General features: G+C 43.9%; 1 pseudogene; it reads left to right on the top strand.

Annotated features, from left to right (window-relative positions):
* The first annotated feature begins 1,677 nt into the window (after positions 1-1,677).
* LOC123156777 (disease resistance protein RPM1-like) lies at positions 1,678-3,927 on the top strand (annotated as a pseudogene).
* Positions 3,928-18,597: the final 14,670 nt, after the last annotated feature.

Raw genomic sequence — 18,597 nt, 5'->3', positions numbered from 1 at the left:
CCCTCTGCAGGGTTTTACAATATCTTGACATAAGGAGCCGAAGGATGACTATTCCAAGTGTATTGTCATCTCCACCGTACATGACATTCTCGTTCTAGTGAACCAGATGACTATTCTGAGTGTGTTACCTGTCCATCTCCTTCAAGGGGCCGAGAAGGCGGCTATTGATTGTGTTACCATCGGCCGCCTACTCGGCTCCTCAAAGAATCCGCCCCAAAATCTCCTAGCTTGACGGGGATTAAAAAATTGGGGAATAAAAGCCTAGCATGACAAGAGAGATTGTAGATTCAAACACCTCCAACACCAACTTTCATGACCTGGTACACTAGTAGGAAACGGGCCATCAGTCCCGGTTCCTAAGGGCCTTTAGTCCCGGTTCTGCAACCAGGACTAAAGGCCCCCTACTATTAGTCCCGGTTGCGTTACGAACCGGGACTAAAGGGGCTTCACGTGGTCGGTGTGGGGCGCCAAGGCAGGAGTACCTTTAGTCTCGGTTGGTAACACCGACCGGGACTAAAAGACAGCCACGCGTCAGCAGCTGCCAGGCGCTGTTTTTTTTTGAAAGGAGGGGTTTAGGGGTTTCATATTGTGTTTCCCCCTTTTCTTTTTGTGTTTACCATTCAATTCTTTTTATATTTAGGGTTTTTATTTTTATTTTATGTTTTTCATTCAACTAGACGCTAGCTACTACATATAGCAATGAATGGACCAATCAACGACGTCGTCATGAATATAGAGAGAAGTGACCACCTCTCTTTCTCCGTGCTTTTGGTCGAACAACAAGTTTTCGTATATCTATTCGACACTACTACACATAGTACATGTTCATGCATATATACAAAATAACATCTCTAACGATCCCTAGCTAATATCTAATTACCAACTCTCAATTCCACTTCCCGATGGTATACTCCGGTTTTAGCTATGATCTCTTCAAAGAAGAATCCTGCAAATTCCTCTTGAATTGCTTGTATGCGAGGCTTTGGTAGGAGTTCGTCCCACTTTCGTTTCATCTAATTTAAAGAAGGGGGTCAATATATATGAATGAAGCTACAGTACAGGTTGGTTCTCTTCTCCCCTTCTTCCCTTCTTCCTCGTTGGCGCTGCCGCGCTGCCCTGTGTCCAGGTCGGGCCGGTGGGCGCCCGGAGTTCCCCGCCGCGCCGTCCCGTGACTGCGCCACCACCCACCCTGGCGTGGACACAGATATAGAGAGGATAGTGAGAGTGAGAGAGGAGGGCCAGCAATAGCAGCAAAGTCCTCGCTCTGCGCCTCTGCCTGCCCGGATCTGGCGGAGGCGGAGGCTGCAAGCCCGGTGCTGTGTGCGCTTGCCCTGTGATTTCAGATTTGGCTGCTGCTGCTGAGAGGATAATGATAAGGAGGATAATGATGTTTCTACTGATTTTGCAGCTTCTTTCTTCATCACAGCCAAATGAGCCAAGTTGTGAAAACATTGTGTTTGGGTAGAGACAGAGACAGAGACACAGAAAGATATATGTTTGTTAGTTATATGTAACCAATAAGATTTGGTGAATGGGCTGGAGTTATCAAAGAAATAAAGGGGGTGTTTTTTTTCTTCTGATAATGGTTCTCAAGTAAGTATTCATTGAGTGAGATTTGGTGGCTTGGTTGGAGTTCCTCTCAACGACAGTCATCTGAGGAAAAAAACCTCAACAACCATGGCGGAGGCTGGTGTCGCGCAGCTGCTGGTCACGCTGGGCGCTGCGCTGGCAAAAGAGGCGACACACTCTGGCGGAGCGCTGCTTGGTAAGGAAGCATCTGCCCTCAGGGGCCTCTTCCGTAAGATCCACCAGTCCAAGGCGGAGCTGGAGAGCATGCAGGCCTACCTGCACGAGGCGGAGCGGTTCAAGGACACCAAAAAGATCACCGCTATCTTTGTGGGCAAGGTCAGGGGCCTCGCCTTCCAGATCGAAGACGTCGTCGACGAGTTCACATACAAGCCGGAGGACTGCAAGCACGGTGGGTTCACAGGCAAGATGAAGAAGAGGCTCAAGCATATCAAGACCTGGCGCCGCCTGGCTGCCAAGCTCCAAGAAATCCAAGACAACCTGAAACATGCCAAGCAGAGGAAGAAGGATTACACAGCCATAGGCAGATCATACTGGACGACTGAAACACAGCCGGATGCATGAAGTCATACGCCTTCTTGCCCTCAACAAAGCCAAGGAGGAATGCTTTGGTAAAGTTTATAATGGCTCTGCTACTGGGGCATTCTCTGTAGAGGGTGTACGTCGCATATCGGTCCAGGGAGAAAACCTTGAACAACTGAGCCGATCTGGTGCAACACATCTCCGTGCACTCCATGTATTTGGGAGGTATATCGATATTGACTTTCTGAAGCCTATTCTAACTGCTTCGAATCTGCTGTCGACATTGGATCTTAAAGGTACTCGTATCAGAATGCTGCCCAATGAGGTATTCGACTTGTTTAATCTACGTTATTTGGGTCTTAGACATACCGAGATCGAAAGCCTTCCTGAAGCAGTGGTGAGGTTACAAAATTTGGAAGTCTTGGATGCTTTTGGCACTAAGCTGACATATTTGCCAAACAATGTTGTTAAACTTCAGAAGTCAAGACACCTATATGCGTGGACGTCCGGCATAAGTGTAGGTGGGGTCAAGGTGCCTAATGGCATGCAGCACTTGGTAGGACTATGGGCTCTTCAGGGCGTCAACGCCACTCCAGAGTTTCTGCGTGAAGTTAGAGTTCTTACGGAGCTAAGAACATTCGGTGTGTGTAAAGTAAGAAGCCAACACTCTGCTGACTTGAGCAATGCTATCACCAAAATGAGCCATCTTGTTCATCTCAAAATTCTTGCTGCAGCTGAGAATGAGGTTCTGCGGTTTGAAGGGCTATATTTACCTCCAACCCTTTCATGGCTTTGTTTAGGAGGGCAACTAGGAAAAACATTTATGCCTGAGCTTTTCTCTTCATGGTCACACCTTAATAGCCTTACTCGCTTGACTCTGGCATTCTCCAATATTGACGAGGAAACCTTTTCCTGTCTACGCGTGTTATGTGGTCTACGCTTTCTCGAGCTAATTAAGGCCTTTGAAGGGAAGAGGTTGCATTTTACCGCAGGGTCATTTCCAAAATTTAGGTATCTATTCATATGGGTTGCGGCACAGCTCAACCAGGTTCAAATAGAGGAGGGCGCGATGCAAAACCTTGTCGAGCTATCATTCACAGAGTGTCCTGAGCTAAATTTTCTTCCTAATGGCATCGAACACCTTGCAGCCCTTGAGAAATTAATTGTGAAAGACACGTCAGAAGAACTGATAGAGAAACTCCGGCAGAAGAGAGATTCTGATGAATGCACCAAACATGTAATGAAGATTAGCCACATAAGGAATGTTACAGTTGGACTGAGGCAGAAAGGACTTTGGGAAAGGATTAGGTGATTGTTGCTGCTCCAAGGTTAGGGTTTGGTGTTTCTTCTTTCACTCTTTTGTTGCATGCACATACAATTTTTTCTACGAACATTGCCATATGTTATTACAAGTAATGTTAATTTGTTACGAGTCTGTCAACTAAATCTAACATGCTTTTTCTGCATGTTCATGCATATTGTCACCTGACTCCATAGGACGGAACAGGCAGGGTCGATCATAGAAACAAGTTACTGATCATGCAGTTTCCACTGTGTGGATGTTCATTAGTTTAAAGTTTGTTGAAGAAAAGGGATGTGTAATTTCAATCTTTCATTCTTGACTAGTTATCCTAAGTTAAGAGGCTGAGTCAGAGACTACTCTGTTAAGTAGCTTTTGTAAAGATAAAGAGATTCATTCACTCCCTTTACTGACTGACTCAATTTGCTATTATTACTAGATTCTGCACTGCAATGCAAGCTCTGTTGTCTCCTTGTTACCACTCTTATGGTTTTTCTACTGTCCTCTATCGAAGATGAGTTGTAAGAAGGTCAGCCGCACAGCCGAATTCTTGAAGGCGGATGTAAGGTCAGCTGCAAAGAAGAAAAAGAACTACGAGTCAGCGTACTTGGTGGAGCGCAATCATGAAGGGGGGAACATGAGATGCTCCGCAACAATGCATGTCATTTTCTTCCACATTATGCTGTATGAAATGGGTATTCTGCTGATCTAGTTAAGTAGCTTCTTCCTTAATCATGTCTGCATACAGACACACACATACGCACAGTATATATGCGACCGATTGTTCAGGAGTAGTAATGCTTATTCGCTGATCCTTCTTACAAGCTTTTAAGTTTGTGTACAGCCGTTGGCACTTGTAATCATTCTTGAGCACTACAAGTATGTATTTCTCTCACTTGGGTTGGGGACTCTTCCCTGAAAACTCAATTTTGGGAGGTGTATGAGATCTGCCAGCAACAACATTGTGCGGTTGCTGAGGTGTGGGATGGTAACACACTCAAACTCACCTTTAATAGATGTGTTAGTGAGAGCTTTATGGACAGATGGTATAATCTCCTTCAGGTCATCTCTACTAAGAACTTATCCACTGAGGAGGACCAACCTATCTGGTTATTGGAGCCGTCTGGAATTTACTCAGTCAGATCTTGCTATAACATGATCAACTGGGGGGTAGTGAGTACCCCAATATGGAAAAGTTTCTGGAAAATTGTGGTGCCTAACAGATATTTGGTCTTTGTGTGGTTAGCTTTCAATAATAAAATCCTCACTTGAGATAACTTGAACAAGAGGAGGGTAGTAGAATATTTAAGTTGTTTATTTTGCAATGAAAATGAATCTGTTCACCACTTGTTCTTTGAATGCGTGGTAGCCAAACAAGTTTGGATGGATGTTGCTGATACTTTTGGTTTCAGTTTCCCTAAGAATATGCTTGAATTATCTTCCTTCTGAAACATGAATAACAAGAAAACTGTTGTTAATATTGCCTGTGTTGCCACCATTTGGGGCATTTGGACCATGCGTAACGATATGTGTTTTCAGGGCGTACCATGGACAAGCACTCGTGCAATTTTGGGGAGGATCAGTTCTTATATACATCAATGGAAGATCCTATACGACGGCAATCAATCTACGCTGCTTCGTCGCTGCCTCCAACATCTGGACCATCGAAGAGGCGAGCTGCTAAGGATCGCCTGGGATGGGAACTGAGGGCTTGCTCAAAGAGGACCCGGGGCGACAGTATGCTGAAAGCCCACTCAGGATGATTTCTCGTGCGGGAGATGGGTTCACTATCTGTAATGCCTGTTTGTTGAACTCCGATGATGCCCTGCGTGGCGATGATCTTTCCATAGTAGCTGGTTTAGGTGTGGTTGAAACTTGAGCGCTTTTGCGAGCCAGACGTTTTTCTGGTTTGCCATCTTTGATAAACCCGTGCACTGTAAACGGTCGCTGTGACTTGCTTTGCCCCGTTTTTTAATAAAAAAGTGGGGTGGGGGGAAACCCCTTTTCATAAAAAAAAAGTATGTATTTCTCACTATTCAGCAGGCATGGTGAACTTTGTTCATGAGAGTATGGTCATATGCTTATGGAAACCCAATCTGAAATTATGTTTCTGTAAATTATTGACTGCATTCGACGAATTCGCAATGACATCAGGGAGCTGAGCTGTCCTCTGTCATTGAATTTTTTGGGGGTTCTTATTTGTCGCAATGCAATTGGACGGAATGTATGTAAGTTAGCTTCCCAGGGATGTTGGTGGAGTGTTCATCCATAATGCAAAATTCCTCTGTTTTTTCTGAGAAAAGGAACACGAAGTTGTCTAAACAACTATTTGTTTTCTACAACAAGGAATAGAAGTGCTCTTTTTCTCATGTCCCATCACAGGGGAAAAATCCTTCTGAGGAATCTGCCGAGTGGTTCAGACATATATTTCTACCAAAATTTGTGTATAAGAGTTACAAAATTTCTCCCCTGATAAATATTCAGATGAATGCAATGAAGATGTAATGAAGATTAACCACATAAGGAATGTTACAGTCCGACTGATAAAGGACTTTGGGAGAGGACTAGGTGATCATCGCTATTCACAAGGTTAGCTTTTGTTTTTTCCATACTTATTACCCTATGTATGTCTTTCATACTAATTATCCAAAATTAATAAGCTGAGTCGATTGTGCTATTAAGTAGCGTCTGCAAAGATTCTCCCGACTGGCTGACTAACTGAATCTTTTGCAATTTTATCCGACACATTTTGCTCTCTAGGGAGGAGGCAAGTACATTAGAGGTGTTGCAGTTGTTACATCAGTTTCTCAGTGAAAATCTGGGCTGTTCTTTCTTGTTACTACTTCTCTACATTGTTAGATGTGTATAGTTCCTTTCTGTACATCCCCATTGTATAAGGGGCTTTTCTATACTTTACCACACATGTATATGTTTTGGCCTTTGGCCCTTCAGTAAAGCTAGTTGCTGTTTCTCTAATATGATATCAGATGTTAGGTTCAGTAGAGCCCTGGCCTTAGTCTCATCGATTTATCAAGAAGATACAGTTAAACATCTTCAACTCTACACTACTAGGGAAAACCCTAGCAGTAGCGCGGGTATTTTGCATATCAGTAGCGCGGGAGGACACGCTACTGATAAGGCGCTACAGCTATTCCTTAGCAGTATCGCGTCTACATGCGCTGCTGCTAAGACATATAGCAGCAGCGTTTGTCCACTCCAGCGCTACTGCTAATATAGCTAGTAGTAGCGTGTTTACTCTCCATCGCTACTACTATTCTTTTTCTCATTTTTTTAATTTTTAGTGTATTTATATGCCGTTATACAAATTTTGGTACAATACCAATTATGAGGTTGTTATATCAATATGTCCATAACATTGTGTCAAATGAAGGTGGATTAGGTTCAAGTGGAGGCAACATGTGGTGCATGTCAAAAGTATACTACTAATCCAAACTTGATCTAGTTTGGACTAGTAGTACTTTCGATGTGCACCACATGTTGCCTCCACTAGAATCTAATCCGCCAACACAAGCTATTTAATCATCATCATAGTCATTACCACCAACAGTAGCTATTTAATCATCATAGTCATAGTGTAGCACACATCATCATCTTCAAAATCATTCTAGCTAGCTAATCACCACCAACACTAGCTGCGGTAGCTATCTAATCACCACCAACACTAGCTAATAATAATAATCATAGTCATTACCACCAACACTAGCTATTTAAACATCATAACTCATTTCTAGCTAGCTAATCACTCCTGCTGCTCTCTCTCAGGTAAAATAACATAAAACATGTGTAGCACTGCTGCTTCATCAAGTTGGAGCATGTAGATAAACCTGTCTCCTAATCGTGGGCTGCGCTTCTGATTGCTGCCCCTAATACTTCTCTGCGATCGTTCACAATTTTGCTCCAGTCTTTCACTATTAAGCATTCCTCCCTATTAGAAATCCTGAATGCATTAAAGTGCATTGTAGGATATCTTAGCCGTAAGCTAACAATTCTCGTGGGACCTTTAGTCTCGATCCAATGAGGCACAACATTCATCGGGAGTTCCTGTTGAAGAACATCGTATACTAACATACTTAGCAATGAAGTTTAGCTTAAAAAATAATATATGCAAAAGATGCACTGAGGACAAATAGTAAAAATCTTACCATCTTTCCTAAATAGATGTTACCATAGTTCAGTACGAACACTATTGGTCGCACGTTTTGAGTGCTAAGATTTTTAAGTCCAGGAAAATAATTTGTCTTGCCAGTATGAAGATCCTCAAGCCATGAAACATAATGACCTATCTCCTTGCAGTTTAGTTCAGCCCCGGGACTGTGGACGGTCATGTCTACCAAGCGTCGGACTGTTTGCTTGAATGGAAATAAGCTGTCAATAGAAATTAATTGTCAACTATTTTTGAATAAACAATATCGAAGACATAAATATGGTTGATAAACTAACATAATGATATAACTGGAGGCATCTGCACATCGACCCAGATGTCGATATTACCTTCAATACCATCTTCGGGACGAATATCAAAGGTGATAACTATATCAGGCTTAAATGCATAAGCCTTGCATAGTGCTTGCCAAGTTTTGCATTCAAAATAGGTGTAGGTGTCTGCGTTGTATAATTTTTCGTGGAAAGTATAACCATGCTCGTTCTTCAAGTTAACTCTTTTTACCTCCGTAGTAGTTTGCATAGGACTGAAACTTATCTTATCCAAGACAAAAACTCTTGCATGGCAGGGGATACGCTAGTAGAATAGTAAAAAAATTAAATTATAAGTTGAAGCAAATGAAGCAGATGTCATGCTTAATTACGAAAAAAGACTTGTTGTTGTGACTTACTGTATCCACTTCGAAGTTCTCGTCCAGCTTGATGCTGAAGCGCCTATCATCATCTAGGTAGATTCTGTCGCACAGGCCGCGCTCGTCTTCGCAGTATTCGCAAATACCGAAATCCTTTTCGTCGTCCTATGTTCATAGTTGAAACATTAATTGAAAATCGATCGAATGCAACTACCAGGATACTCAACACACAAATTCAGGGCACTCGATATTTCCTACATATTTTGGCATAAGTCATGCCAAAATTCACGAAAAAATCCGGCATGACCTTTGCTAAAATAGGACATATCGAGCGCATGAAATTTGCCAGAACGGAAATGAATCAACACTCCGGCAAAACATAGGCCACTCGGAGGTGTAACCTGCAAACATGGCCGGCCACTTGGGCAACCACATATCCTATTTGAGCAACACAAGATATACATTTCAAAATATCTTATAGGACTCATATTGACATGAGCATTCAATAAGCAAAACCAAATCGTAAAATAAATAAGTATTCAAATTAGCATGCATTCAATAAGCAAAAGTAAATCATGTCATGCATCCATACATCGTCGAATATTATCACTAATACATCCCGAATAGTATCATACATATAACATCACTAATACAACTAAAACCCTAGCGCACGACGGATATCGGCGCGGGCGGTGGACACCCACAGAGAAGGAACCATCACAGGATCATAGCTCCAGTGAGAACGCTGGAGAACTTGCCAGGTATTGGAGAACCTGTGCCCCAACGCAAACAAGTAGCGATGGATGTGCGCGTCCTCCTCACCGACACGGTGATGCACCACCTCCGCAGAGTCCTGGAGCCTCTGGACCGTCACTGGCCCACGCGACCGCCACCAAAGAAGGTTCGGGTCAATGACGGACTGACTCCACACCAACCTGCCTTCCCCGGTAGGTAGCGCCTCCCAGTACCACCCCGGCGGAGCCCAGTCTCGGACATGGCCCATCTGGTGACGCAGGTGCCCTCCGCCGACTCGACGACGAGGATGCGGAATAGGCATCGTCGACGTCGATGCGGGAATAATTGCTTTAACTAAAACAGTAAACTAGTTCTATTAATTTTCGTACTAAAAATAAAATAGTTGTATTAACTCAACTAGTTCAATTAAGCACTTATTATAAATAAAAATAAACTATTTTTTACAAAAAACAAACTAGTTCAACTAGTTATATTAATTTTCTTACAAAAAACAAACACTTACTACTCCCTCCGTCCCAAAATTCTTGTCTTAGATTTGTCTAAATATGGATGTATCTAGTCATAGTTTAGTGTTAGGTACATCCGTATCTAGACAAATATTAGACAAGAATTTTGGGACGGAGGGAGTAAAAAATAGTAAAAATACTAGTTAGATGAAGTCTAAAATTTAACCCTAACTAATTTGATTAACTCTAAAATTTAATGAACCCTAACTAATTTGATGAACTCTAAAATTTAACCCGAACTAATTTGATGAACTCTGAAATTTAACCCTAACTAATTTGATGAACTCTAAAACTAATTCTATTTAACAACTACTACCATAATTAGCATCTAATTTGATGAACCCTAACTAATTAGATGAACTTTGAAATTTAACCCTAAGAACCCTAGCTAGGCAGAGGTAGGGGAGGAGGAGGAGGAGGGCGTGCTCACCTCGGGCGCCGGCGGAGTTAGGAGAGGGGCACGCGGCGTCGAGGTCGGGGACGGGGTCGGGGTCGGGGTGGCGGGCGCACGGCGGAGGGCGGCGATGTAGGGGGGCGCCGAGGTCGGGGTCGGGGGCGGCGTCGACGGCGTGCAGAGGGCAACGGGAGAGCGCGCGGCGGCCGGGCGATGACGGCGGCGACAGCAGACGCACGCGTGTTGGATTTGGGGGAAGTGGGCGTTGGGGAAGAAGAACAGTTGGTTAAATGGAAAGTAGCAGCAGCGTGTTCCACGGAAATCGCTACTGCTACATTAGCTATAGCGCCTGTCCATAAAGCCCGCTGCTGCTACGCATTTCTCCTTTATTTTTATTTTTCATTTATTTTCATTCACATTTTCTTTTTTTCCGTCCCTTTTTCTATTTCTTTCATTTTCATTTACTTTTCTATATGTTTTTCATTTTATTTTCCTTTCCTTAGCAGTAGCGCTTCGTGCGCGAAACACGCTGCTACAACAATCTTAGCAGCAGCGCGCTTTCCTTAGGCACGCTCCTACTATAGGTAGCCTGGTGAGAATAGTAAGGGGAATTGTAGTAGTAGCGCCTCTACAGTTAGACGCGCTACTGCTATGATCTTACCTGCAGCGCGTTTGGATAACATGCGCTAGTGGTAAATTGTAGTAGCGTTTCTTTTTGTCTCGCGCTACTGGTAAGTTTCTGTGTATAAGGTTTTCCCTAGTAGTGCTACCAGCTCCCACAGTGAGGCCACTTGCCCCACCTGGTTTCTCAAACACATTTGTGGAGAAAAAGGTTCAGTCCCAGTGGTCCAACATTGCGCTTGAACCAAAGGTGCACATCTTGACATTGTTTCAGTTATATAGTTAGATGTCAGCAAATCCAGGCAATTATCATCTAAGTACCAACTGTGCACTCTGTACCATTAGCTGCTAAGCTGTTTTCTTAGGAAAAACAAGTTTAGTTGCTTTCATATTCTCTCTGATCGATGTTTGTTGGTGTAAAACTTGCAGTGAAGTATGGGATGAATTGCTGCCGACAGTTTTTGTGGATTCATCTTTTCTTATTCAGTATATATTGACATGAGCTCAACATAGCATACTAGTGGACTTATCCCTAAGCCTGGCCAGCGCACATGTTTCACTTTCAGGCACACATCCCAGCTTTGTTTTTCTGGCATGTGCGATGGCACACAGTTCAACGCTAGTGCCATAACAAGACACTTCAGCCACCCCAAAGAAAGCACGTTGCAAAGCACAAATAGTTTTTAATACATTTTTAGGATTTACAGAACGTTCAGTAATGGGTAGGAAAGCATTCAGCGGGAGTCAAATTAGCAATAAGGGCGACCCTAGGTAAATTTGAGGAAAGGAAGAAATGGAGTACTGCAGAACTTGCACAATTTCTTTCGCGAGCGCTGGGGAGGTTTGCATGGGGACAAAGGTTGTATTCTCGAAACTAATGGCTAGACGGCGAAGTTTTGAAGGACTAGCTTTAGCTGGGTGTCAGCTTCAATTAAAGCATGTGCAATAATTGACCTGTCATTGGCATATAGTAGGGTTGTCGGAGGGAGAGGTGTGTGAAGATGGAGTGTGTGTGTGCGCGCGCGCGCGCGCCATATGATGAATCATTTGTTGTAGTAGGTCAGTAACTATAATGAAGAGGTAGGAGGAGAGTGGGTCGCCTTGGCGCAGTCCATTTTTACAGCTAATCCAAGTTCCTGGGACACCTTTAACAATATAGTGAGAATGTCATTGATCCAGGAGCAGAATCTGTCCGAGAATGCCCGACGCTTTAGGATGGCTATCAAGGAGGACCAAGAGAGTGAGTCAAACGCTTTTCGGAAGTATAGTTTTAGGACCATGGTAGGTACTTATTATGGCAGGAGGAGACTTGGTTGGCAGCAAAGACGGAATTTTTGGCAATATTGCAGCCAGTGATGAACCCAGTTTGGTTTCGTGGATGAGGAGGGGGATGAGAGGCTTCAGTCTGTTAGTGAAGACATTTGCCACCCCTTTTTATAGGACTGTTTTTAAGAGAAATGGGCCGGTAAGAATTGGGTGTTGCCGCGGAGTCCTTTTTGGGCAAAAAACAATGAAGGCCCTATTAATTCTTTCAGTCTGTGCATGAAGGTTGTAGAACTCATCAAAGAAACAGGATGCACGAATTTCTTGCAAAGCTAAACATGCTTGGATGGAGATATAGTAAGTTATGATGCTTGTTAATTCGTGAGTATTAAGTACTGGTCCGTCCAAGGTACAACGATTCCATTCAAATATCTCTATATCTTACATTAATTGATTATGGGATGCCTTGGTGCTAGCCTCACAGATGATGCATTGTTGCCTTCCATACCCCATCACCCAACCTCTATATACGTCGCCCCGCTCGCTCTTGCAAGAAACCAAGCAATACGGAGCTAACAACGCAATTCAAGTTCGAATCTACAACACACCCTTAGTGCACACGGGAAAAATGAGTGGCGGCGAATGGACCGAAACTACGGGGGACATGGGCTCAAGCAGGACGTTGACAACAACTACACAGAGAAAAAGCAAGTATGGAGCCCTGGTATACTAAGCAAAACTAAAGTCATCGTAAGCTTATATGGTGTGCAGTTAGCAAAATCCAATGAGGAAACAATGTCCTTTGGCCCTCACATATGTGGTACTTCCCTCGGCAAATGTTGATGGCTCATGCATTAGCTATAGGTGAGGTCGCAATTCAACAAGGACTGTGGGTAGACGGCTCACTAGATTTTTACTCAACAATTCCGTTTTGACTTGAATTTTAGAAGAAATATAAGGGAAGTGTCTGTTGACAAAAAAACACCGCATACTGTACTAGTGATGGACTAGCCCATACATTGTTATGGAAGATATTTTGTAATGATCCGTTGAGCTTTGCAGGAGCAAGATTAAATCGCTAATGTATTACAATATAGTTTAATTGGAAAATCAATACATACATTTGTTCATATGAAACATAAAGTTACTGAGTAGTACAATTTTTTTGTAACAACAAATACAACAAAGGTTGACACTGATAGTTACCTATCTTATTCGACTTAACATCGTCATGGTTATGTGTACACATTTAACTGCTCAAGTATTGCGGTTGTTATGTACGCACAATACACATGTTGCATTTCCGAATGACTTTGCCCCTGCTTGACCTCGATTGTAACCCAAACTCATTGATGCAGCTGAAGCAACACTTTCCATGTCAAGGAAAGTCTGGCTATGTTTTCATTCCAATGATGCATCTCCCTACATCCATCCTAAACTAAATGATCACTTATGATAAATTGAATTGTTCATTTACATACATTTTAAAAATAAAATAAAATACATGTTTCAATTCTAAACTCACTAGTAGAAAAGGGGCTTTTACCCCGGTTCGTAAAGGCCTTTTGTCCCGGTTCTCAAACTGGGACTAAAGGGTCGTTAGTAATGCCCTAACCCTTTAGTCCCGGTTCTTACACGAACCGTGACAGAACGTCCTCCACGGACCAATAGGCATCCACGCGTCAGCATTTGAGGGGCTGGGGTTTTTGTTTTTTTGAAAGGGGGGGGGGGTTGGGGGGTTAATTTAGGTGTTTCATATATTGTGTTAGCTAGCTAATTAATAGAGAGAAGTGTCCTCTCTTATCTCCGTGCTTGGTCGACGCTACGTACTATATACGTATGGAGAGGACTAGACACGCTAGCTAGTAAGCAAATGAAGGAAGCAGAAGATCGTCATGAACATATGCATATAGAGAGAAGTGATATCGACCACCTCTCCTTGTCCGAGAGATTGGTCGAACAACAATGTCTCGTATATCTATCTGACACTACCGGCTACATATATACAATAATTATCTCTTACAATATAATCTCCTAATTAAATTGTAAGAACACATGGTCCACATAGTATTCTCCGTTTTCAGCGATCACGTGGTCAAGGAAGAATGCCGCCAATTCCTCTTGAATTGCTCGCATACGATCTTCTGCTAGGAGTTCATCCCGCATCCGAAAGATCTAATTTGAAGAAGGGGGTCAATATATATATATATATATATATATATATATATATATATATATATATATATATATATATATGAATAAATGAAACTCGACACAAATGATGGTAATAAAATAAAATTATGAATATTATTGCTTACGCACTTCATATTGTTCGTCAGAGTAGCCCCGCTCACATGTCGTGTGGCGGATAGACTCGCAAACGTAGTATCCACATAAATCATTCCCTTGTTCCTGCCACAACCACTTTGCAAGAAATAGAGGTCAATCTAACTGATAGGGAAGCATGCTAAATGGTATTGATGAAACTAGCGCTTGAATCACTAGGAGATGTGCGGAGCTACTATAGTACTTACTTTCGGGTGTCTAAATTGCAGCTTATTCGGCAGTCCCGGAGCTTTTGTGGTGAATTTTCTCCAAACCCTGCCAGACAAAGAAAACAATTACTTGATATTAGGAAATGAACAAAGTTGCTGATATGGTGGATAATGATCGATTTAATTTACTTCTCGAGCATTTGAGTCATGTCCGCATAGTCCTAGGGATCTTTTCGTCTCGAGTCTAAGACGGTTACTACTCCCTGCTCAAGCTTAATCTCTAGGAGAATATAGTGGAAGCTGCGCATGCATGCATAAGTCATCAATTACATTACCATAACCTGGACTAATAAGGGAAACTGAATATGCACAAGATAGTAACACTCACTTGAAGTTGTAAGGAAAAAGTATTATAGCTTTGTTTTGATTTAATACCAACGATCGTAGCAAGTTGGCCTCGGCTTCTTTGGCATGTTTTTAAACCGTATATGCATCTATGAGATTTGTGTTAATGAACCCAATATCACCGATTTGTCTTTTCTTCAATTCGGCGATCTTCAATCTGCATAATATAGTGAGGATAATTATAAATACATGCAATGAAAGAGCTGACCTATATAGAGAGACTTAATGACAGAAGTAGTACTACTTACAGACAATAGCAAGTGATCGTTGATTTATCGAGGGCCTTTTGATTGAAAAACTGGAATAACTCCTCAAATGGAACATTCAGCAGTTCAATTCCAACGAGGTCATGCTCCGGTTTAACTCTCAGCGTCAAAGTATTCATCCCATCAGACTCTCTGCAGGTTTTCATGTACCAATCATGTAATCTTCGCATCATCGTTGTTAGAATAGTTCCATCTTTGACGAGAGGCTTCCCGTAATGGTATTTGTGTTCGTCCACCTCCATGATTTCATAATGTACATCGTCGGGCAGGTAATCTCCAACATTGGTATAACCGGGCACCATCCTCGGATCATTAGCGGGCACCTTGAGCGGGGGGCACGATTGGTTCGCTTGTTCGCCGAGCTGGGCAATTTTTTTCCCAGCTCGTCGTTCTTTTAACCTTTGATTACTGACAGTACTTCCCGAACGCTCCGCTTCGGCATATGTCTTTGCAAGAATGCGCTCATAGTTGCCTCTCGGCGGAGACTTTGGTGGTTTTGTCAGGGCAGCCAGAGTGCGCTTTGCTTTCACCGGATCTACCTTCTCCTCCGGAGGTGGATGTTTCTTTGCTTTCACCCCTTCAAAGAAGTTCGGCACTTCGGCTCGCACGATCTCCGCGGTTTCCTCCTTGGTCCTCTCGTATGGTAACTTCTCTGGAGTCTTCAGAGAAGGACCGAATCTGTATTGCCTCCCGCCTCTGGCAGCTATACTACTAGACGCCGGCAGAGCAAACGGAGCGGCTGCGGCTGTCTTCTTTCCTTGCTTACGAGGCGGAGGAGAAGGACTACGACGCGCCGGAGCGCCGGCGGGTCTCTTCCGCCCTTGCTGACGAGGCGGAGAAGGAGGAGGCTGGCTGCTCTGGCACGCCGGCGCAGGCGGAGAAGGAGGCGGAGTGCCGCCACGCGCCGGAGAAGGAGGCTGAGTGCCCTGATCACTCGCCGGAGGAGGAGGCGGAGTGCCGCCACGTGCCGGAGAAGGAGGCTCAGTGCCCTGATCACTCGCCGGAGGAGGAGGCGGCGGAGTGCCCTTACTCACCGGAGGCGTCCAGTTCGGAAGGTTAATGAGCTCCTTCCGCCATAGGCACGGAGTCTTCAGAGCTAAACCCAGCCGAGTCTCCCCTTCACCGGTAGGGTGGTCAAGCTGGAGGTCCTCAAATCCCTCCGTTATTTCATCCACCATCACCCTAGCATATCCTTCTGGAATCGGCCGACAGTGGTAGGTTGCGCTGGGTTCAGGAGGTAAAACAGAGCCAACAGCCGCCTTGACTTTGAAGTTCTGCCATTGCGCATAAGGTGGCAATGTTGAGACTCCGTGATAGCATCCACGGGGTAGCTAGCAGGAGCCGTCAAGACATGCTCCGGCTGAAGCAGCTCGGTGGAAGCCACACTGCTTCTCCGCTGAGATGGCGGGGTAGCTTCGGGGGTAGTTTCGGCATGTCGATTGCCGTCTCGTTCCTCTAGCGCTAGAACCCTTTCGTGCAGCTTCTGAATTTGGATCTGCTCCATTTTTTCCCTCCTCTCCTGGCTTTTGTAACCGCCTGCGTCCGGAAAACCAGCCTTCCACGGAACGGAGCCTGGCGTGCCTCGTGTCCGTCCAGGGTGCTCAGGATTCCCGAGGGCCATTGTGAGCTCGTCGTCCTCTCTGTCTGGAACGAACGTCCCTTCCTACGCTGCATCGATATATTGCTGAATCTTCTTGACTGGTATTCTCAAAAGCTCGTTCGTCCAAACGCACCTCCCTGATACAGGGTCCAATTTTCCGCCAGCCCCGAAGAACCAAGTCCGGCAACGGTCTGGCCAGTTCATTGTCTGTGGTTCGATCCCTTTTTCAAGCAGATCATTCTCAGCCTTGGCCCACTTAGGCCGGGCTTTGAGGTAGCCACCTGACCCCGTGCGATGGTGAAGCTTCTTCTTCGCAGCATTCTGCTTGTTTGCGCTGACATCTTCTTACTCTTTTCCGATGTCTTGTGGGCCACAAATGCGGGCCAGTGATCTCTGATCTTCTCATACCGGCCGATGAATTCTGGTGTCTCTTCTTTGTCGACAAATGTTTTCAGCTCATTCTTCCACCTCCTGAATAGGTCTGCCATCTTCTTAAGAGCATGAGACTTGATTAATTGCTCTTTAACTGGCTTCTCCGGATCCTTCTCTGGCGGTAGGATGAAATTTTCCTTCAGCTCAGTCCAATGATCATCTTTCTGCATATCATTGACATAAGACACCTCAGGATCTTCCTTCTTAGGCTTATACCATTGGTGGATGCTGATCGGGATCTTGTCCCTAACAAGAACCCCGCACGGAGTAGCAAATGCTTCCTTTGTCCAGATGGGTTCAATCGGTTGGCCGTCGCGCGTGATTGCGTGATCTCAAACCTTTCATCCGAGCGCAACTTTCTCTTCGGGCCTCGTCTCTTTACCGAAGTTGTGCTTGATCCAGAGGGCTAGAAAAAAGAAGAAAGACGAGAGTTAATTAATATGTGTACATACCAAAACAATGAATGCATCAATTAGCTAGTCAGCACAGGCTTAACTAATATATTTACCTGGCCGGACTCTATTCGGTCACCGGAGCCGTCACCACGGGCTCCTTCTTGCACCAGCATTGGGTCACCGGAGCCATCATAATCATGTCTTTCCTCCTCCACTCTTCGATCACCGTAGCCTGCTTCTTCACCCTGTTCTTCCAGACCATCATTGTCGTTCAAATACGACAAGATATCACCTCCGGCTAAGATTATGTCCCCCAACACCTCTTCTGCTTGCTCGTCGCGTCCGTGCTCCATTGTTTCTGCAAATATTACAACATGGCAATTATTACACAAACATGACAGCAGGTGGATATATTAGTGCAAACGTAGACCTAGCTTATTCCGGGTTTGGGGTGGCCTCGGCAACGCTTCAAGGGTAGGGGCGCGGCGGGAGGGGGTAGGAGACCGACATCGTTTTTTTCTAGGGTTTGGGTGTTCTTGAGAGTTTTGGTCGAGCGAGAGGGCCCGGGGGTGCTCCCATGGTATAATTTATCACGGTCGAAGTTATCCGGGAGGGGGAGGCAACTGGCGATGAAAACTAAAACTTTTCACAAGTGTTTGTTATATAGTCCGACGTCCCCCCCTCATGTCGAAGTTATCGGGGAGGGCCTGGGTAGATCGACAACGACGACGCTCTTTTTCTAGGGTTTGGGTGACCTCGATAGTTGGTCGGGCAAGCGGACCGCCTCTCTCTCATGCATGTCCGACGTCCCCCCTCATGTCAAAGTTATCGTGGACGGGGTAAATTTTACAAAGTTTTCATACAATCAAAGAACTCTATATATATCATCATCATCTATCATCACAATCAAAGAACTCTATATATCATCATCATCATCATATCATTTACAGAAAAATTCTAAAGAAAAAATAATCTATATATCACAATATCAATATTTTCTATATACATACATCCATACATACATACATACACATACATATACATCTACATTAATTATATATATATGAACAAAAAAAAACTAATTCTATGAACATAAAAAGGTCTATGAACAAAAAAAACATCACATCAATATTTTCATTGTTCATATGAATCTATCTTCTTGCACCATCATATGTTCAAATAGAAAATTTAGAAAAAAGTAAAGGTTTTGCCTAATGCATTGTTCATATGAATATACAAAC

This window comes from Triticum aestivum, chromosome 1D (assembly GCF_018294505.1).
Source record: "Triticum aestivum cultivar Chinese Spring chromosome 1D, IWGSC CS RefSeq v2.1, whole genome shotgun sequence".
NCBI lineage: Eukaryota > Viridiplantae > Streptophyta > Magnoliopsida > Poales > Poaceae > Triticum > Triticum aestivum.
Note: the sequence above shows the minus strand (reverse complement) of the source record. Positions and strands in the feature narration are given on the sequence as shown.